The sequence below is a fragment of the Littorina saxatilis genome, linkage group LG1 (genome assembly GCF_037325665.1).
Source record: "Littorina saxatilis isolate snail1 linkage group LG1, US_GU_Lsax_2.0, whole genome shotgun sequence".
Taxonomy (NCBI): domain Eukaryota; kingdom Metazoa; phylum Mollusca; class Gastropoda; order Littorinimorpha; family Littorinidae; genus Littorina; species Littorina saxatilis.
Window position 1 is genome coordinate 61,896,083 of NC_090245.1, and position 23,633 is coordinate 61,919,715.

At 38.2% G+C, this 23,633-nt stretch overlaps 1 protein-coding gene across 1 annotated transcript in view; it reads left to right on the forward strand.

Annotated features, from left to right (window-relative positions):
* Positions 1-23,633, forward strand: part of LOC138981813 (acetylcholine receptor subunit alpha-type acr-16-like) — a 69,930-nt gene that overhangs the window by 22,079 nt on the left and 24,218 nt on the right. The gene's annotated exons all lie outside the window — the stretch shown is intronic.

Consider the following 23,633-nt stretch of genomic DNA (forward strand, 5'->3'; position numbering starts at 1 on the left):
CATTTATTATAGCCAAGTCTTTCTTTCAGAGGGAGAATGCCTAAGTTTATGTACTCTAATTCATTCAGGGTTGTTTTCTTTAATAAGACTACTTTCAACGCTCGTTTGTGTAATCTAATTATAGGTTTTAGTGAATTATCACTTGCCGAATCCCATAAGATTGATGCGTAATCAATAACAGATTGAATATGAATTGCAATATTGATTGCGTAATCAATAACAGATTGAATTCAGCTTTCTTTGTCTACTTCGGCAGGATGATTGAGGGCTATTTTTAGCACTACCCAACATCCTTTGCAATACCCAACCCCCGAATACATCCGGGTTAACACAGAATAAAGTCGTCTGCTATTGTAGCAGACGCAAGGTAAAAAGTAACTGTACACATTGTGTCATCATGTGTTGCATAAATTCCCTTTATGTTCGCAAGCTCACATAAAATCATTTATGCAACAAACTCAGACTCACACCAAATTTGTGATAGATAAAGGACGCTTTATTTTTTCAAAGCGACGGAGATCAGACTTGTATATATACATTATAAAAAATATAAGGTGGTCCCGCTGTACATGGTTCAAAAATTCACGCGGTTATATAAACCGTACTTCTCACATTCACCTGATAGCGGGACCACCAAACACAAAAATCCCACAAAGCATTTAACTGGCCAAGTAGACCTAAAAAGGGGGATAACATCTCATTTTCACACTTTCTCATATATTTACATCAAGCAAATCAGTCATTCATTCTGACTAGAGATTATCATATTATGCATCAATAAAGCCTCAATAAAATATCATTATGTACACAATATCAAAGGTGTGGGCGTTGACCGCCACATCTGTGGATTCGCTAAAAAGGGGGTTCCACAGCAACCCCACCCATATCCTGTACACAATTATGCGACAAAACAGGGTCAACCTCCCAGGTCTTGTTACAAATCGGCCAAGTTATGTATATGACAGATTCACTATTATTAGGTCCTATCAGCAAGGCCAACCTCCAAGCACGCCAGCCTTGTGCCTTTTGTCACTATGAACTAGTTTACTTTTTACTAAGTTTGATTGTTCAATCTCCAACGTAGGTACCTATCCAGGTCAACCTCCTGGGTGAGCTTCCCTTGTTGACTTAAGTTTGTATGGCACCATCTTCACTCTCCAACTTAAGCCCCTACCCAGGCCAACGTCCTGGACAAGGACTTCAGTTTTTGAATAAATTGACTAGTGCACCCTCCGAGTACTCTTGCTTACTAAGCTACTACTTGGCGGGGTTAAGGTAATCGAATGTATCTCTTGAAGGCATCGGACTGCCAACGTCCTAGTTTGCGAATTTGGGCATCTGATGCACCCTTTGCTGCGCTCGATGTAGCTGCCCCTATTCTGAAACTGTGCGAATTGAATCGGCCCGCTGGAATTCCTGCAATGTTCAACATTGCTTTCAGTGTTGTAACAAATTCTCTCCTCAGTAGGGAACGACCCTTTAGCATAAACAAAGGACCTGTCATGCAGCCTCTTTTCACAATGTACTGCTTTAGCGCTTGAACTGGGCATATGAAGGCATTGTCAACTGCTGTGACCACCGCTTCTTGATGCTTACCTGCTGAATGTTTAGCAGATCGAAATGAAATAGATATGGACTTATCTGTTAAGGTCACATCAGAAAACGCAAGTGTGTGATCTGATTCTGTAATCTCTCCCACACGCAAGAAAGCATGAAAAGCCAATAAAAACATAGCCGGGTAAAGATATGAGAGATACACATTTTGAAAGACTTGTCTACTGGTTTTGACCAGCTGTTCCAGAATATCCGCAGTGATAGGAAGACGACTATCATTTGCCGGTTTAAGCTTATGCGCCGTTATGCGAGAGAGAGAGAGAGAGAGAGAGAGAGAGAGAGAGAGAGAGAGAGAGAGAGAGAGAGAGAGAGAGAGAGAGAGAGAGAGAATTGAATTGAACTTTATTTAACAAGGATTAAGATTTAAGGCTACGCCTTTTCTTACAATCTGTCCTTGGGACGCACAGACACACAATGATAAAATTGAAAAATTAAAAATTAAAAAGTTAAAAAGTTTACCAACAAAAGGAGGTCAGAAAACTTCAGCACGTGATGATAAAGATAACGATGATGACGATGATGATGATGATGATGATGATGATGATGATGATGATGATGATGATGATGAAGATGAGGCATGAAGAGCATACATATGTGGTTATTCATAAAATCAAATGCATACTATGCAAGTAATTATAAGTACAAGCTGGTAGCAATCGAACATATAGCAATAGTACAACAAAAATATGTTCAGAATATACAATGCACAGCATATCTTTGGCGTAATGCTAAGTGTGGTAAATCAAAACGCGTTAAACTACTCAGACATTAAGTGTTTTTTGACACATTTTTTTTAAACTTTTTAATGACTTTAAGTGCTTAAAGGATGATGGAAGTGAATAGACCTTTTTCACTTAAATTTTGGCGCATGCGCTGTGAAGTTTATTGTCAGATCTACCGGAACTAGGGGGCAAAAGGAAAAATCGACAACGAGGCTTGGTGCAAAGTCAAGTGCGGAGACGACGAGGCAAACTGTTGTGTTTGCAACTGCAAGTGCAATAGTGGAATGAAGAAAGAGAAATACGGTGGACAGAATTTGTCATTGTATGGCTTTCCGATGGGTGCAAGTGCGAAGGCGCAACAGCGAAGGACGCGATGGGTGCAAGCAATCCGACGACAGGGGTTTGTCGTGCCATTGAAAAGTCTGCTCGCGTCACTTCGTGTCTGGCAATGGCACGGCTATCAACGATGCCAACTACGTTGATTTCGTACCCACCCTTAATCTTGGATTTGAGAGAACATCAAGAACAAGTGACTCTAGCAGAAGGACAAGGTACTGGTCGGAGACGTGACTTTGTCCGCTGAAGACCGACGACAAAGCAAGCGGTTTTGCTCCCACCCCCCAGTGTCAACGCTGAAAATATCATCGGATCTGGAAGAGACTCAGAGCCAAGTAAGCTTTTTATGATCTGCTGACTTCATATTGTCTTCCTACATCAGTATATAAGAAATGTAAAATGAATCGGCAGCCCAAAACGGATGCATAGGAAGGGTCACGAAACAGATTCAAGATTTTAGAAAACAAACAAACAAGATCTAGACATAATGTCGACAAGCCGCGTGCATTCAATCAACCGACTCTTGAATCGAGAAGATTAAGGAGGTTACTTGATACAGATAGTGATGCAGTTTTCAAGACATCGATAAAGCTCATGCTGAATCATTTTTGTTATTCCCAGAAATGTACCATTGAATTGATGCAACAACAAAAATAGCACTAGATTTCTACAATTTTGATTTTGCATAGAACACTCCGAAATAATTTCCGGGGAGCATCTCCCGCACCCCTAATTTTTTTTTTCAATTTCAGGAGTTATTTCCCTCATGTATTTTCAAGCTTAAATGCTGTGAGTGTGATGCATGTGTAATCTGATAACAAGATCATTGATGCTAATTATATTGCTAATGTATACATTTGATTTTGTATTTACAGAAGCAGCCATTCCTTTGCCCTCCGCATCTAGTGAGAGCTTAGGACCAGGGCCAGATCATGCCTTTGCAAAGAGGGACACGACTACCTGTGAGGGTATTGTTATTGGAACACAGACTACCTCAAGTTGGCAGAGCTGCAGATGACAATTACATAACAGGCCTCTGTGATTAATCGTCTGACTGAAGATGTTTCTGGCTTGAAGAAAGACAACATGAAGCTGAAGGAGAACATACGCTCTTTTTCTGTTGATTCTCTACTGAAAAATGACACTGCAGTATGGTTTTACACATATGGTGATCTTTCAGTATGCATGTACCTACTTCGTAAAAAAGGCAGGTCTACATTACTGGGTTGATGAACTGCCAAAGGCCACATCACTCCAAAGAGCAAGAAGCTTACTTTGTCATGTAATGGTTTATATAATTTACTCTGGTACTGTATAGAATAAAGGGCCCATTATCAATCAAATATCTGGTCTGGTCCGAGTTTGTTTCATAAATGATTGTATGTGAGCTTACGAACATAACGATTTCCACTTTAAATAAATGCGATCAAGATAATTAGGTAGACAACATGTCAAGAGACGTTTATTCCTTATTTCTTGTTATAAATGAAGGATATTATTATGCAATATACTGCTTTGTTTTTAAAAATGGCTTCAAATTGTCTCCATTGTACCGACACTTTAGTACACAATTTGTGCATTCACTTGAGTTATTTCTTAAAGAAAATTACCCCCCAAAATTAGTCAAAACAGTCTTTGACATATCTACAGTTTAATTAAAAGAAAAACTGTATTTTATTTTAAGTGATAAATAAATATAGACAAATCTTAGGACTGTGCACAAACTGATCGGCTTGAACTCAAAAGTCGCAACCAAGAATCTTCTGCAACTTTTGAGTTCAAGTCTGTCAGCTTGTGCACGGTCCCACAATCAGTTCAATAAGAATTTTCCTTGATATAGCCTTGAAAAAAAAAGTAAGTAACACATTTTGTACTGTAAACAAATTTGTTCAAGGGAGACAATTGGAATCATGTTTTTTAAAATCGGTGAATTGCATTATAATTTCCTCAAAAAAATAACAAATAACTGTGAAATAAATTGAAAAAAAGTGCTAACATTATTACCTTGATCAGATCGATGTGTATGACAAGGAATTTCTATGTTTGCTGATTTAGTTGTCCGGTAATGACTTTTTCATGCACGGGGCTTCTAAATTCACTCGCTCAAACGCTCATGCCTGCACCAACATTCACACACGTCCATATCGGCATATTCATAAGGGATGGTGACAACACGCTCTTGAACAACAAACATGGCACAAAACGAATGAACATTTCAAACATTTCGCTATTGAATCAAATCATCAGTACATGGATATCAAATCATAAAACATCTCACAAAATACCTCCTTGCCATTCCGAAGTTGAAGAAGAACACAGTCCGGCATTACACACACTACACTTTCATCACTGAGAATCGCTGTTCACAACACATGTCCTCGGCTCTGATACGTTCTCCGAATAATACACGAAAGTCCTGGATGATGGTATAGTCCGTACGAAGCCGAAACACTTCTTACTATCCTCTGACACAAGTTCTTATCAGCTTCCACAATCTTCTGTCTTAACTGCAGGCATTAAAAAAATTAAACCTGAACTCACACACAGAGGTAACAGCACTACATACCCTCCCTCGCTGTAAACAAAGTACTGATTTTACCTGTCCATATCGAAACTACATACATTTTTCACTTGACAGAACAGTTAACTGTTGCTACTAACTTAATTAACTGGTATTGGAAAAAAATATCACACCTTGAAAACCCTAGTTCAGTATATATAACTATATGCAGCCTTCAAACGGTTGGTACCGGTTGTTGAAGATCTCTTAGTCGCGCTTCCTTGCATCCGGACTTCTTGGGTCAAAATTGAAACTTGTCTTGTCTTGAAGCATACCTGAAAATGATTTTTTTTTTTTTTACTTGACACTGAAGCAAATCTTATGCTGGGTACAAATGCTAAAACAAGTTGCGCCAGTCTGTCAAACTCACATGTATAACGATACTGAACGCAGTACATTTCACAAGGACAATCAATCAATCAATCAATAAGTCTTATATCGCGCATATTCCGTGGGTACAGTTCTAGGCGCTCTGCAGTGATGCCGTGTGAGATGAAATTGTATACGGCCAGTAGATTGCAACCATTTCGGCGCATATTTACCTTTCACGGCCTATTATTCCAAGTCACACGGGTATAGGTAGACAATTATTAACTGTGCCTAAGCAATTTTGCCAGGAACGACCCTTTTGTCAATCGTGGGATCTTTAACGTGCACACCCAATGTAGTGTACACGGGGGGAGGTTCGGACACCGAAGAGAGTCTGCACACAAAGTTGACTCTGTGAAATAAATTTCCGCCGAACCTGGGATCGAACTCACGCTGACAGCGGCCAACTGAATACAAATCCAGCGCGCTACCAACTGAGCTATATCCCCGCCAAGGACAATGCTTAGCTGAAAACCAGCATCCACGTCGAATAAGGTAAGTGGCAACCCAGCATAGCGCAGTAGCAAAACTGCCCCACAGGAAATCACGCTTCCCTGTTTAAAAAAAAATCTGTTTAACTTTCTAAGCTTGTAGCCCTGAAAGTCAAAAAAATGATGCACTAGCCTCTGGCTAGTGATTCTGAAAACGTACCAGCCAGAGAGCAAATTTTACGAACCAAACCAACAATTTGATTCAGCATCTTCACTCGCATTTGGCGAGTAGATGGACACTTCTACTCACCAGTTGCACGCTTCTACTCACTATGGCGAGTAAAATACTTGCCACTTTCAGGGCTGGTTTTTTTCTAACCTAAACATAATGTTAGTTTTCCAGAAATTGCTCTACACACAAAACATACACCACCGCCCTCGTCTCTTGACTAAATGTAAAATGCATAGTTGTTTGATGATGCACTTTCTAAATATCACTGTTTCTCTTTCCCCAGTCTTTTTTGTTTAACTTGAGATGCTTTTTCAGTGGAAGAAAGTTAAGCATTTTTAATTTCATATCTGTTGGGGCATTATCCTTTACGATGAGTTTAGCCGAGCGACGATAGAGAGAGTCTAACTTTTTCAAGTGGACATCACTGCTGCCATCCCAGAGCGTCGAAACATAATTGATGTGAGGCATTACATGAGCATGGTGGAACATTTCCAGAGTCCTTCTGTCCGTAAATTGCTTTAACTTGGATAGGAGGAAAACGTTCTTGGCTACTTTCTTGCAAATATGCTGTAATTGTGCCTGCCACTTGAATTCACAATCAATAATTACCCCTAAAACGCGATGCTGTTGAACTTGTTCAATTGATTGCGTACCAATAGTAAGATTTAGTTTGAGTGGAGAAATCTGGTGTTTTTTTCTGGTTGCAATTACCATACTTTTAGTTTTTATTGGATGGACAAGCATAGCATTGGCACTACACCAGTTATTTACATCGTTTAAAGCTGTTTGAAGGGAGGACTCTATTACTGGAACAGACTTTCCACTTGAATGAAGAGAAGAATCGTCAGCAAAAAAATCACTTCTTACATTACTATCAGAAATGTGCAGTGGCAGATCATTGATATACAGACAGAACAAGATCGGCCCAAGCACTGACCCTTGAGGCACCCCGCATTTCACAGTCTCCTCAGTAGATATTTTACAGTTTAGGGCAGTATATTGAGATCTGTCCTGTAAATAGGAAGCAAAAAAGTTACACACTGAACTGTTTCTGATATACAACTGTAATTTCTTCAATAAAATTGAATGATCAACAAGATCAAACGCTTTATTAAAGTCAAGAAACACAGCACCACTGATTTCAGATCGGTTTGTTGCAGACAACCAGGTGTCGCATAGCGTGGTAAGGGCGCTGTGACAAGAGTGATTTGTTCGAAAACCAGATTGAAATTGATGGAAAAGGTTTCTGCTTTCTATGTACGCGAGCAAATGTTTGTGAATATGTTTTTTCAATGGTTTGGATAAAATGGGTAATAAGGAAATGGGTCTGAAATTATTTGGGTCGGATAAATTTCCACCTTTATGGAGTAGAATTACTTTTGCTCTCTTTAATAAACTAGGTACAGTATTTTGCTTTATGCAGAGATTATACACATAGGTGAGTGGCTCCACAATATATCGTAGTGCTAATTTGACCAAGTAAGCAGGAATCTTGTCAGGACCCATGGATTTTTTATGTTCAAGGCCTTCTAGCGCCTTACCTACCTCATGCACTGCCATGTCTGGAATAGTAAAAAAATCGTCTGGTTTACATTTGTCATTACAAAAATCATGTAATTTTGAGAGAGACTTCAAAATCAGAATCAGGACTGTCGCATTTTGCAGATTCATTTAGCCTATTGGCAAGGGACAAAAAATGGTTATTAAAATCTTCAGGGGAGATGGTTGGGGCAGACCGATTTGAGTTCTGTTTAGATTTACCTAATATGTTATTAACAGCACGCCAAACTGTTGCAATATTTTTCTTGTCCTCGATTAATTTATTAAAATAATTTGCTTTTGCTTGACGTGTTAATTCTGTCACTCTATTCCTTTGTTTCTTAAAGTCAGACTTCATGTTGTTTGCTTTGTAAAAATTACGCAGGGACATGGCTTCAATAATCTGTTCCGTTAACCATGGGGGAAGAGATGGATATTTCACTCTGTGGTGACGTAGTGGGGCATGCTTATCCACTATAGGATAAAGTATATCTAAAGGGGCGCCTAATGCCTCGTCAGCAACAACATGATTAAACACAGAGGAAAATGGTGCTGAACTGAGATCAAAGAAGAACTTGGTTACATCAAACTTTTTAAAGCTTCTGTATTCAATAGTTGTATGGCCCTTGTGCACCGGCTTAGGCAACTTGAACGACCAAGAACAAAATATTGAACAATGGTCACTGATGCTTGAAGGTACAGTTTTCACGTTTGACACCATGGAGGTATTATTAGTGTAAATGTGGTCAATCAACGTTGATGTTGTATCAGTCAATCTGGTTGAGATGTTCACAAGTTGATGGAATCCAAAGAGAGACGTTACTGAGCGCCAGGCTGTCTGGGTTTTATGCAAGTCGATGTTTAAATCACCAAGTAACAATACATTACGATTATTACATTTAATGTTATCCATCAAATCAATAAAATCGTCAGACCAAGCTGAATGGGATGCGGGATTTCTATATACAAAGCCGACGAGAAAAGAATTCGAATTCTTATACGAAATTTCGAGCCAAAGGCATTCAATACTGTTCACTTCCAAATCAGCCCTGCGCTTAAGGCTGTAGGATACACCTGAAAGTACGCTGGAGTAGCCTCCCTTCCCGGATTTAGAACGCGTTTCGTGTCGTAACAGATTATCCACTTATTAGCCATATCCGTATGCAAAATAATGAAATAAACATTAGGAAATGGCAGAAGTTTACAACTATCGACATTCTCTATCAGTGCAATAAAAAACAATCGTTAGAACTTGCATTTACGACATGTCGTGCGTGAGAACGTGTCAGTAAACAAGCACTTCTTGCCTGGCTGAAGAACCCTACGAGTCAATCTAAAACAGACGACAAGTAATGGAAAGCAGTCTGCGGATAAACATAACAAACTGCTGATGAAAAAGTGTGTTCATCCCTGCTCTGGATAAAAGACATCGGACTGATGACAACGTGGCAGCGTTCACGCGAAAAGATTTTTTTCAGATTATCGCTTCTACATTTTATTGCACGTACTTGGGGCAGATCTGAATTTCACACTGGAAGATGACAAATCGGTCTTGTGAGTTGAGAACCACATGTTCTTTGCCGACAGAAATCACGATGGGACAAGATGCAGATTGTGTTGAAGAGATGTTTGCAGATTATCGCATCTACATTTTATTGCTCAGATCAATGCACGTAGTTGGGGTAGATCTGAATTTCGCAATGCCGGAAGACGACAAATCGGTCTTTTGAGTTCAGAACCACATGTTCTTTGGCGGCAAGTGTGTGTGTGTGTGTGTGTGTGTGTGTGTGTGTGTGTGTGTGTGTGTCAGTGTGTGTGTCAGTGTGTGTGTGTGTGTGTGTGTGTGTGCAGTGTGTGTGTGTGTGTGTGTGACAGTGTGTGTGTGTGTGTGTGTGTGTGTGTGTGTGTGTGTGTGTGTGTGTGCCGGATTACCACCATTAACGCACCCTTTTGGACTTTTCTACGTAACCTTACTATGCCTGCTGTGACATTCACGAGGATTATTGTGATTCTTGGACAATCGTGTGCCTGTGCTGGACTTGCAGGAAGACAAACGGCGTCGGAACGGTATACGTGCTGCCAAGTGTGCACGCCCAGAGCGCAGTGTGAACCGAGAGTGAGTGTGTCATTGTGTGGAAGTTTTGCTTGATTGATTTATTCATGATTTAATTTGCTTTTAGGTTCAATAGAAAAATTTGTGTACGTTATACTTTGTATTTAATTTTGTGGTGTGATTCGCCCGAGTGCGAGACCCCCATCCCCGAACGCCTCTGTTGGGTAGAATTGTATACTTGTGTGAGTAACGTGAGTGTGTAGATGAGAAAGTGAAAGTTGCTTTGGACCCAGACACACACAGCAGACTTCAACGCAACAGCTAAGTTTCAGCCTGACAAAGAAATTCGAGTGACACAGCTAAGGGCTGTACTTGTTATTTCTCTATTAAAACAAATGTTTCAAGATCTTTAGGCCAATACAAATAAATTGTCTGTTTCTAATAACATGGGTAAACAAAATAGGGTAGGTAGGTAGGGATTTTTAAAATTTTTTGCCAGGATAGAATTTTTGAAAATAACTAAATGACACAAAGAGACAAGACTCGCTATAGATAGATTTATAAAAATAAATTTAAAAAATGTGACAAACGATATAAAATGATTGTTTTACCTGGTCTGGAATCTTCAGTAGTAATTGCATAAAAGAGTCTGATATATCAATTATCATGTTAACTTTTTCTTAAAATGGGTGCGCTAAATCCTAGTCTGTTTTTAATGGACTAAGCAATCTTTGGACTGACAGAAAAGATGTATTTTAAAAATGTCCAGTTGCTTAAAATTACTTATTTTTCTAATTGGAAGAGAATATGCACTCTTTTGTGTTCAAATGGGTAGGGGGCGGGGGTAGTAAAAGGATCACAGTTCAAGATTGTGCGCGACAAGAGGTGTGTTTCTTTTAACTGTGATAAAGATCGAAAACTCAACTTGGTATCTAACACTATTTCTGAACACTGTAACCACTGTAACCACTTTAGCACTTTTAATTTATTTTTTCTGTCTTCCAAACTTCTAAATCAGCTTCAAAAATGAGAAAAAAGTGGGTTTTTTCTGAATTCAACAGTTAAATCACTATGTTGGATATTCTATTTTGCTTCCCTATTTATCTTCTTAAGTTTTTGATCATCTGATTACCATGCTTTCCTATTTGGAAGATAATATGCACTCTTTTCTGAAAAATGGGTAGGGGGTGGGGGTAGCAAAAGCATCAAAGTTCAAGATTTTGCGCGACAAGAGGTGTGTTTCTTTTAACTGTGATGAAGAGGGATAACTCAACTTGGTATCTAACACTATTTCTGAACACTGTAACCACATTAGCACTTTTAATTTTTTTTTCTGTCTTCCAAGCGTTAAATTCAGCTAATAAAATGAGTAAAAAAGTGGGTTTTTTTCTGAATTCAACAGTTAAATTACTATGTTGGATGTTCTATTTTGCTTCCCTATTTCTGTTCTGAAGTTTTTGATCATCTGACTACCTTGCTTTTCTATTTGGAAGATAATTATGCACTCTTTTCTGAAAAATGGGTAGGGGGTGGGGGAAGTACAAGCATCACGGTTCAAGATTTTGCGCGACAAGAGGTGTGTTTCTTTTAACTGTGATGAAGAGGGATAACTCAACTTGGTATTTAACACTATTTCTGAACACTGTAACCACTTTAGCACTTTAAAAATTCAGCTAATAAAATGAGTAAAAAAGTGTGTTTTTTCTGAATTCACCAGTTAAATCACTATGTTGCATGTTCTATTTTGCTTCCCTATTGATGTTCTTAAGTTTTGATCATCTGACTACCTTGCTTGTCTATTTGGAAGATAATATGCACTCTTTTCTGAAAAATGGGTAGGGGGTGGGGGAAGTAAAAGCATCACAGTTCAAGATTTTGCGCGACAAGAGGTGTGTTTCTTTTAACTGTGATGAAGAGGGATAACTCAACTTGGTATTTAACACTATTTCTGAACACTGTAACCACTTTAGCACTTTAAAAATTCAGCTAATAAAATGAGTAAAAAAGTGTTTTTTTCTGAATTCACCAGTTAAATCACTATGTTGCATGTTCTATTTTGCTTCCCTATTTCTGTTCTGAAGTTTTTGATCATCTGACTACCTTGCTTTTCTATTTGGAAGATAATATGCACTCTTTTCTGAAAAATGGGTAGGGGGTGGGGGAAGTAAAAGCATCACAGTTCAAGATTTTGCGCGACAAGAGGTGTGTTTCTTTTAACTGTGATGAAGAGGGATAACTCAACTGGGTATTTAACACTATTTCTGAACACTGTAACCACTTCGCACTTTAAAAATTCAGCTAATAAAATGAGTAAAAAAGTGTTGTTTTTTTAATTCACCAGTTAAATCACTATGTTGCATGTTCTATTTTGCTTCCCTATTTCTGTTCTTAAGTTTTGATCATCTGACTACCTTGCTTGTCTATTTGGAAGATAATATGCACTCTTTTCTGAAAAATGAGTATTGGGTGGGGGTAGTAAAAGCATCACAGTTCAAAATTTTGCGCGACAATAGGTGTATTTCTTTTAAAATTTGTGAAGAGGGATAACTCAACTTGTTATTTAACACTATTTCTGAACACTGTAACCACTTTAACACTTTTAATTTATGTTTGACTGTGTGCTTCAAATTGGGCTTGAAAAATGGATACATAAGGGTTTTTTTCCAAATTCACCTGTAAAATCACTATGTTTGATGTTCTATTTTGCTTCCCTATTTCTCTTCTTCAGTTTGTGATCATCCGATTGTTTTTTTGTTAACATATTCCCAATACAATATCACAAATTCTTCAGTAGGGTTTGCGTGAAAAAATCTCATACCTATGCTCAAACTTCAGTCGTTATCTCAAAATTTTGCGTGACAAGCTCTATTCATTTTGTTTTTTCCTGATAAACAAAACACTGAACTAACATAAAAACAAACCTTTAAAACTGCCTAACCACTTTGAAATATGGCCTCAGGTGTATACTCCAGCCTTAACAAACTTTGCTATGGAATCATGGACATAAACAGCAAGACCAGTATGTTGTACTTCCATACTGTCACGTCGGATTACAGAATAATGAGGAATCCGCAACATATCATCACAGATGAGTGAGTCTAGCCTAGTCTCTGAAATCCCAAACAAATGGGTTATGGGAGAATGTTGATTTAGAGAGAGAGAGAGAGAGAGAGAGAGAGAGAGAGAGAGAGAGAGAGAGAGAGAGAGAGAGAGAGAGAGAGAGATGCGTACATTTGACTGTTGCGATGATCATTGTGTGGTTAAATCACAGTGAACTATATGTTGTGCTAAATGTGTTGTATGCTGACGGCTTAGATGGTTAGTTCACTGGTTGATTTGCGCTTTTGATCGGTTCGTTGACTTGGGGGCTAAACAAAAGATTTCTTTTGAGGAAATTCCCTCTCAATCTTCACAATCAACACTCAGTTTTGTTCCAACTGGAAGCGTATTCCAACGACAAACTGAAAATTGATTCGTTCAATTTCGTTATTTCTTTTCTCAAGAAAGAATAAATTCATTTTGCAATCCCATTTAGTCTCCCATTTTCTTGTGTAAATCCACTCCCCTGCAGAGCGTAGCTGAAGTGCTCGCCATAAATTTCCATGAAAGGAAGATCCGGCAAATTACAGCATTGCCCTCACGCGAAAAGCTGATCTTTTTCAATTTAGACAAAGCAAAAAAACATCGCTATGGCACCTGAATGTAAATATGGAGAGCTTTTTTCAGTCACAAAACAAGTTGCTTAAAGCGTGATTGAAACATTCAGTCAACTGGCTGTCTTAAAAGGTCAAAAATAAACAGTGTGTCAGTTACTGACGTGAGTGAGCGAATGGAGAAAAAAATAAACAAAACAAGAACATGTCTATGAAAATAAAGTCATAAAAAAGTCTGAGAGAGAGAGAGAGAGAGAGAGAGAGAGAGAGAGAGAGAGAGAGAGAGAGAGAGAGAGAGAGAGAGAGAGAGAGAGAGAGATATGATGATGATGGAACTTTATTTTAGAGGTTTAAGGCCACGCCTTTTCTTACAACCTGTCCTTACATCTAATACAAATAGAAATTCTAATACATACATGAAAGACAAGTAGAACTAAAGGACAAATAAGCAAACAATCGAACAAACAACAAAACCAATACAATGTAATACAACGGCAAAAAACAAACAAACAAACAAACAATTCGAAAAAGAAAAAGCAATCAGCTTGCAACCGACGATAAAACTCACACGATGTCAACGTTGGCATTAATGCCTACAATGATGATGATGATAATAGAAATACCGCAACATTACATCATACACATAATACAGGTAATGTACGAACTAATTTTTATTTCATAAAGCTTTTCCCAGAGTTGACAACTACTATATATTGATATTTTAAAGAAGATAATGCCATTTAAGTAGACATGTAATAATCATCCAGTGCTCGTTTAAAACTCTTTAGTGATGTTAATGATCTTATTGCAGATGGCAGTGAGTTCCACACCATAGAGCCAGTTTTGAACAAATCAATCCGGGGTATTGGTGGTAGAAAATTGATACACCCGTATATTTCAGTGACTCTGCTAAACAGGTCCTGAATGTAGTTTGGCACTTTGCCATGATATACGTTATACATATATGAGAGAGAGAGAGGGGGGGAGAGGGGGGGGGGGAGGGAGAGAGAAAAATTATGTTCCGCACAAACAATTAACATACATACATGTACACGTAGATGTGTTTGTATGCGCGCACGCACGCAGTAAAAAATCTATTGCTCTGTTCGTACGCGGAGCATCGTCACTGCACCATTTACAAAAGTTAAAGCATGTACTGATGTAGTAATAACACTTGACAAACGTACGAATGTACTACGTACAAATAAACGACTTCGAGCGCGTTTGTAGCCTAGGGAAGGTTGTAGCATATGTCTTGAAATACAGTTTCTCTCACAACTGTCCACCGTCTGAAATTTCTATCCGTAAATACTGTGACTCTGCAAAATGACAGTTTTTCTGTTCTTGTATTTTTACATTCAGTCAAGTAATAACTGAATAATTTAACGAGGGCGGAGGGTGAGGTTTGTCTCCCGATGTATGTGTGTATGTGTGTGACAAGCATTTCTCAGATACTACCCGACAGATTTTCATGAAAATTGATGCATACATGTTTGAAAGCATTTTCTAAGGGTGTTTTTCTCCGATTTTTAATAGAGTTGTTTGACGTCATATTTTCCCGTTTGCAAACGTCGAGGCGGCACTGTCTCGGGTATATTTTGTTTTTAGTTAATTGTATTGACATTTTTGTCACATAATCTTTGACTCGGTCAGGACTATGGGATTGCATTTCACCTTGGTAGGCTTACATTTGTTTATGAAATGTTCATTCAAAAGTTACCTCTTTTTTTTTAAAAATTAGAATTTGAATGAGAAAAGTGATATCATTATATTCAATTATTGCTTCGTGTATCCGAAAATATATAGTTTTGTTGCTTTATTGAAAAATGTGCTCATAAAAGAAAATAACCACTTTCTTTATTTTGAAACACGACACTTTAATTAATTAAATGTATTAACATTCGACTATTCCTTATTATTTTCTGATTAAAAAAAAAGAAGTTGTAATGTGTTTGACATTGAAAATATGGGAATTCTATAGTTTGATCAGCTCTATGTGTTTAAAAGGTTACCTTGATCATTCTGACATGCTCTTGCTCAAATCACATCTCAGACAATGTTGTAGACTCCATTGATAGAAGACGCTGTGGCGCATTGGAGAACTGCATTCTGTGGAAACTAACAATATATACACAGAGGAAGAACAGTCACAGCAACGTTAGCAGCAGCTGAATATGATTTGATTCAAAGAACACCTAAACTGAAGATGAGTGTCGTGTCAGTGATATAATGAGAGTTGGGGGAGATGGAAGGGTGGGGGGAGAGAGGCGGAGGTTGAAGGGTAGTTGGGGAACCGGGGGAGGTGGGGTGGCTATCTGCACAGTTTGATATTATTGTTCATTTAGATGTAATGATTGATACAACGTTTAATGTATTCAAAAAGACAACAACTCTGTAATGTATAATGTGAACCAATTTCTGCATAAACCAAATAAAGATCAGTTTAAAAAGTTACCTGTTTCATTCTGAAATCCTTTTGGTCCCATCACATCTCAGACGTAGATTCCATGGACAGATACTGTAGTGATAAAAAAAAAACACCAGCATTTTAATGCACAAAAAGAATTATGCAGAGAAGAAAAACAGTAAGGACAACAGCAGCAGCAGCAAATGTCAATAATCTTACTCCACATAACACTATCACTGATTCAGTAACTGAACCCCAGTGCTAGTGAAGTGTTAGTGATCCAAATTGCTGAATTAAAAAAATAGAGAGATAGAGAGACAGAGACAATGTGTGTGTGTGTGTGTGTGTGTGTGTGTGTGTGTGTGTGTGTGTGTGTGTGTGTGTGTGTGTGTGTGTGTGTGTGCAGGGGAGATGCAGAGCCATTGGAAACAAACACTTGCTTCTTTTAAATATCAACATACAACATATTATACAACATAAGAGGCACTGGAAAAGTTGGACATTAAAATATATGTTGCAGGTGGAAGAGGGGAAGGGGACATAGAATGAGATGAGGATGGTGCTGGGGCGGAGTGTGTGTAACTTGATATTAATAAGCATGATCAGTTAGAGCTCACAACTAACTATCTTGATCTTCACAGACATGAATTACATAATGAATTCACAAGCATGTACCTTTATTTTTGCCCTTGAGTTATGTAGAAGGCAAGTTGTATTGATCACTGGGTCACCCTGCGATCAGTCCCCTTTGATCTGCAGATTGCACCAACACACACCAACACAATGTTATGATCGTAAACAGCCTGCATGGTCATTCATGAATCTAAGTACACACACACTGGATCTAATTGGAGAGTGTGCAAACGAGTCATTACTTTGGAAATTCAATGAAAATGTTATACATTTTCAACTATGGCTGTTTACAGCGCACTTGTTTAAACGCACACACAAATTCTTGGAAAAATGCTCTTTCAAGAGCCATGATTAGTTAAAGGCACACTCAGCTTCACGTAAACCATCAGTTTCTGGACACAGACACTGTCAGGCTTTTACACACATTGCAAACACCCTTTCGTTTAAACACTCACCGCTTGAGAACATCCTAGTTGCCCTCCGTAAAGAGCGAGCATTTTTCAAAGAATTTATTTTTGCGTGGCCAGCCGGATTGTCTAGTACCACAATCAGACACCTCGTTTTGGCGCTAGAACTAACTTTTAAAATCTAAATAATAAATTGACAGCTTGTAACACAAACATTCTTAAATCATGAAAGATTTCTTTTTTTTTATCAAGACAAAATCAGTACAACTCGAAGTTTTAAAAGTTTTAAAAAAGGGAGCCCGGAAGCAGATCACGCAAGGTCGTGTTTCCCCAAGCAAACGAATTACTATTATTATTATTGTTACTACTATTATTATTATAGATAATAATAATAAATAAATAAAATAAAAAAATAAATAAATTAAAAAAAATAAAAATAAAAATAAAATAAAAAAGTTTAACAAATTGAAATTGGAAGTTATAAGATAAATAAACTGATATTTATTTCGAAGTAATTTCAGTTTGTTATATATATTTTTTTTAATCTACTTTGATTTTGTTTATTTTAATTTAATTTAAAAAAAAGTGTGACCATTTGTTTTGAAATTATATAAATGTAATGGAAAAGAAGAATGTAAGGGAAACAAATTAAATGTTGTTTTAATGAGGGCATTATAAATAGCTGCTAAGGAAAAAATAAATAGATAGGAAATAGCTATTAAGGCGAAGTGCGCCACTGAAATTTAGAGTGATGGGACTTACACAGCCATTTTGAGTTGTTAGCAGTTTTGCACCTTTCAATCTGTCTACTTTCATGACATGCATATGATTACACTATACAAATTCATCAAAGTCTCTAAAAATATATTTCATTGCACCAACCCGGCGAATTTTTTTGTCTTTTCATTCACTCTTCCGATAAATATTACGATTGTCAACCCTTGACAACAGACATTTCTGCTCGCCCAACGCGGGAACGTCGTATACCGTTTGAACAGCAGTTCTCTCCCCTGTGTCATTCGGCGGTTATTTTCGGTTAAATACGGATTCTCCTGGGGAAACCCCCCCTATTTTTCAAACAAGCAAACCACAGACACTTTCCATATAAGGGGGTATGACGTAAATACCTGGCCACGATTGGTCAGATAGGCTCGCGTGGCTTTTCGCGTTTTAAAAGTCGTCTGCTCACTACGCTTAGTTTTCGACTGAGTTTGCTTAGAAAAATGGCTCGTGTGAAAAGATCAACGCTCCGAAAAACACATAATAAAGGCAAGCGTACGAGAAGACAACAACTGAAGAGTTGCAGAGACAAGAGAACAACTAAAACACAATCGGTGACAAAGCGCACAAAATCTGGATCGACCGGCAGATCAAATTCGGCGTCAGGACTGAGAGTGTGTTCTTGACTGAAATACAAGCCATATAAAAAACCACTCGTGTTGTAACCTCTATATATAAAACATCAGAAATTGTGAAGAAACAATTGAAAGTCAGCAGAGACTTTCTTCCGAGATTTGTTAAAATCTCTTAGCAGAGAAAGAGAGAGAAAAAGTGTCCCTTCACAGACAGCCTATTGGGAGCATCAGACCCTCCTCAAGGGGGACCGAGATTTACAATGCAAAGTCCCTTTGTGGGGGACGTATATCTATATATATATACGACTAGTGTCTGTCTGTCTGTCTGTCTGTTCGCGATGCACGGCCAAAGTTCTCGGTGGATATTTTTCAAATTTGGACACCGTATTCAGCTACACCCCGGACACAACCTCATCGATGAGATATTTCAACACGTGCTCTCAGCGCGCAGCGCTGTGCGCGCTGAACCGATTTTTTTTGTTTTTGTCGGGATCCACTACCAGTAACTCTTCCTTATCTTCTCCAGTGTTTTCAGCCGCGATTATCTCCCTTCCTCCGTGTGGCGTCAATCCATATTCCCGTTACTACGTTACTATTTTTAGAAGGTCACTGCACGTTACTATTTTTAGAAGGTCTCCAGTGTTTTGCGCGTTTATCTCCTTTCCTTCGTGCGCTGGCGAAGCCGGCGTTTTGCCGGGTCCCAGGCGCAGCCTGGTATTCGGCTCTACTTCTTCCCTGCGAAGCCGGTACCCGGCGAAGCGGGTAATCATCTAGTATATATATATATATAGAGAGAGAGAGACAGAGAGACAGAGATGATGATGATGATGATGATGATGATGATGATGATGATGCATCGAGAGCATACATGTGTTGTCATGAACAACATCCAAGAAATCAAACGCATGACACGAAAGTCATTACTCGTTTCAACAAGTCACAAATCCTCTGCGAATACAAGTAGTAAGAAAAAAGGAATACACTTAATATAAAATGCACAAGCTATCTTTTACTCTAACACTATCTGATGAGAGAGAGAGAGAGAGAGAGAGAGAGAGAGAGAGAGAGAGAGAGAGAGAGAGAGAGAGAGAGAGACGCTGTCTTTACGAACAATTTGTAAACTAACGTTATATTCTAAATTTAACGCACAACACTATCTGATGAGAGAGAGAGAGAGAGAGAGAGAGAGAGAGAGAGAGAGAGAGAGAGAGAGAGAGAGAGAGAGAGAGAGAGAGAGAGAGAGACACTGACAGACACTGACACTGACACTGACACAGTTTAATTGAATATGGGCCTACAGCCCCTTTCAATGGGGGGGTACACATGAATCACAGGATAAAATAGAAAACATGATATTTAAACGTATGCAAAATACACAGTGGTTTGTTCCAAGCTTTCCTCTATCAATAATCTTGCACATCAATGCTGCCTAATATATACATACAACCGAACAATAAATACAGCAACAACAAAACCTTCAGCGACAATTAATCCTCATTATTATTTAACATTGACAATGCAAAAAACAAAAACTTTGCTAAATCTACAATTGTTTCTGTGTCTTGTTTTTTAAACATGGTAATCATACTGCCCAACTGATTACCAACACTTAAAAACTGTGCTGAATACTTTATTCTTAACTCACAATATGTTTGGCATTCAAACAAAAAATGGATTTCGGTCTCTAATTTATCTTCACAAAAGGGGCAACACTTGTTTTCTGTTTAATTTTGGAAGCGATATCTGTGGATATTTATCTGTGAAACACCCATTCTAAATTGAGCGATGACATTTCTGTACACATCTTTCCATAAAATGTCCACATAACGGGTTTTTTTCAAAACAGGCTTTATATTTTCCATACAGTGATAGGCGCTCACTCGAGTCCAAATGATTACGCCAATCATGACAAAAGGAACTGCAGAGCCTCTCCTTCAGTTCTGCAAAAAACACCCTCTCGTTTCCACATCCAGAGAGAGAGAGAGAGAGAGAGAGAGAGAGAGAGAGAGAGAGAGAGAGAGAGAGAGAGAGAGAGAGAGAGAGAGAGAGAGAGAGAGAGAGAGAGAGAGAGAGAGAGAGAGAGAGAGAGAGAGAGAACTCGAACTCGAAAACTTTATTACCGAGGGATGATAGCATTAGGTCCATATGGTCCTTTCTTACAGCTAGTCCCTACTATAATACACACATGAAACAAAGAACAAATATGAAGAATTTATAAAAAAAATAAAAATAAAATAAAAAAAACAATGGGGAAAGGTATAACAAAATAAAAATTAAAAATTCAAAAGTGTGCTTGTTAATGGAAGCATACTATACACTTTCTCTTTTACACATCCTCACACACACTCGCACAAAGTGTACACCGACTTAGTCGTTAGAGAGGTGCTTTCGGAGCTGTCTTTTAAAAGAAGATAATGACAGACATGACTTGATATTTACAGGTAGTGAATTCCAAAGGAACGCACCAGAATAAGAAAAACTAGTTTTAAACAAATCGATGCGGGGCCTTGACAAGGCAAGGTTATTTCGAGTGTTTGAATAATATGACGGAGATGAATTGAAGAGTTGTATAAGATATGTTGGGGCGTCCTTATAGACGACTTTATACATAAATGAACATTTATTATACAAAAGCTGCTTTTTTAAGCTTAACATCCCAATACTTTTCATCATTTCCTTTGTAGAAAGAGATGGACTGGGCAGAACTAGTTTAGCAGCTCTACGCTGGAGCGAGTTCAGCTTCTTCAAGTGAATTTCACTACACCCGTCCCATACTATGGAAGCATAATCAATATGGGGTTTTATGTGGGCATTGTAAAATAGTTTTCTTGTGTCTAGATTAATAATGCTTTGTAACTTTGACAAAAGAAACAGGTTTTTAGCAATTTTTTTGCAGATTCCATTGATGTGAGTCTGCCATTTGAGATTATTATCAACAGTAAGTCCCAGTAAACGGTGCTCAGCTACTTGCTCAATGGAGTGCTCATTTAGGGACAGACTCAGAGTCATTTCTGAAAGTTGATGTTTTTGGCGAGTGCTGATTATCATAGACTTTGTTTTTACTGGATTAATAAGCATACGATTTGCAGAACACCACTCAGAAACATCGTTTAGGCTCTGTTGTAATTTGTCTTGAATTTGTGCAGGGCTTTTCCCTGTTGCATGTAAGGTAGTATCATCTGCTAACATATGACACTCAACAGATTCAGACTGTAGGTACAAGGGCAAATCATTTATATAGATGCAAAATAATACAGGTCCCAAAACAGACCCCTGTGGCACTCCACATTTCACAGTGCCCTGAGAAGAGTACGTATCGTGTACGTATACAGATTGAACCCTCTCTCTAAGATAAGAGTTAAAAGAAAAGGGACAGTGCTTGAACTGTTCAAATAACATTTTAATTTCTGTAGAAGGATCTCGTGATCCACGAGGTCAAAAGCTTTTTTTTAGGTCCAAGAAAACATCACCAGAAATGTCTAACCTATTAATGGATGAGTACCATGAATCAGTTAATCTGGCAAGGGCAGTGTTACATGAATGTTGAGAGCGAAAACCAGACTGAAGTTGATGCAAGAGATTGTGGTCCTCCAAATAAGTAACCAGATGTTTCTGAACATGCCTTTCAAGAGGCTTAGATAATACAGATAACAAAGATATAGGTCTAAAATCATTTAAGTCTTGAGAACCTTTTTTCTTTGGCAAAGGTATGACTTTCGCTTTTTTAAATTCTTTTGGAAAAACATTGTGTTGAATACATAAATTATAAACATAAGTCAGAGACTCTACTATATAAGGAGTAGACAATTTTAATAATTTATTACTTATTCCATCAAGTCCGGAAGACTTTTTATTTTCTAACCTTGCTATGTACTGGCCAACTTCATGGATGGCCATTATCGGAATAACAAACGCATCCGTGTTTCTTAATTTTTCATCACAGAGGATCTGCAAGCGTTCACAACAGGAATGTGGTTCTGTACCTGGAGATTTTGAGTGAGAATCTACCAGTGATTCAGCAACGGACAAAAAATAATCGTTAAAGTCGTTGGCCTTTATATTTTGAGGAATACTACTATTTTTTGAGGAGTTGCCTTTTAAAAAAGTGTTCAGGGCGCGCCAGACTTTTGAAACATCTTTGCTGTTACCCACAAGTTTATCAAAATATGATCGCTTCGCGTTTCTCACAAGATTCTTTACTCTGTTACGCGCTTTTTTATAATCTTCAAATAATTTGTTTGTCTTCAACTGGTCGCGATACGCCATTGCTTCGATGATATCAATGGTTAACCAGGGAGGAAGTTTAGGATGTCTTACTCGTTTCCGCCTCACCGGTGCATGTCGATTTACCACATCGATAAAGAGGGAATACCAGGCTTCAAGTGCCTCGTTAGGATCAGTATAATTAAGCACAGAAGCAAAAGGTGTACAATTCAAATCATTAAAGAAGAGACCTTGATTAAAATGTTTAGAAGACCTGTATGAAATATATGTGTGACCTTTTGATTCTGCCTTGGGTAACTTCATCAATTTGGAACAGCGAGAGAGAGAGAGAGAGAGAGAGAGAGAGAGAGAGAGAGAGAGAGAGAGAGAGAGAGAGAGAGAGAGAGAGAGAGAGAGAGAGAGAGAGAGAGAGAGAGACGCTGTCTTTACGAACAATTTGTAAACTAACGTTATATTCTAAATTTAACGCACAAAAATGCATGTTATCTTAGTTTAAAATGTCCTTCCAACCGTTTTGCATTTGCGTGTGGTCACTGAAGTTTGCGGAAACCATTTGAAACAGCCGGCAGCGTGAAGAAGAAATAGCAATAGTGAAATGGTCTTAGGCCTGTGCTATCAACCCCACAATGTGTTCTTTGCAGTGCTGTTAGTGTGAAAGTTAAGGAGGTCGTCATAAGCCGACAAAAAGATTACATTGAACGTATCTGAAGAAAAAGAAAAAAAGTCGCGTGAAGCAATACCAAAACATTTTGTCAATCTGTTGGCCTAAATAACTGGGCCGGTATGCAAGAGTTGAGGTTAGAGACTTTAGTCCGGGATATACTGTGCCTTCAATGCAGTTTATCTCGGACTAGAGTCTCTAAACTCGACTCCTGCAAACCGGCCCAAAACATTAGTTACAAATTGACTAAATGCCAAAAGAAAACGATAAACGGATGTATCGAAAAGGACGATATTGAATGCGAAGAGGCAAGAAAGATGAACGATATTTAAGCGGTCATAATGCAAAAGAAAGTAAGCATTACTGTGGTTAAGCATAAAGCATCAAAGACGACAGGACATTGCGTATACAGAACTCCGTACACACTGTATTACACG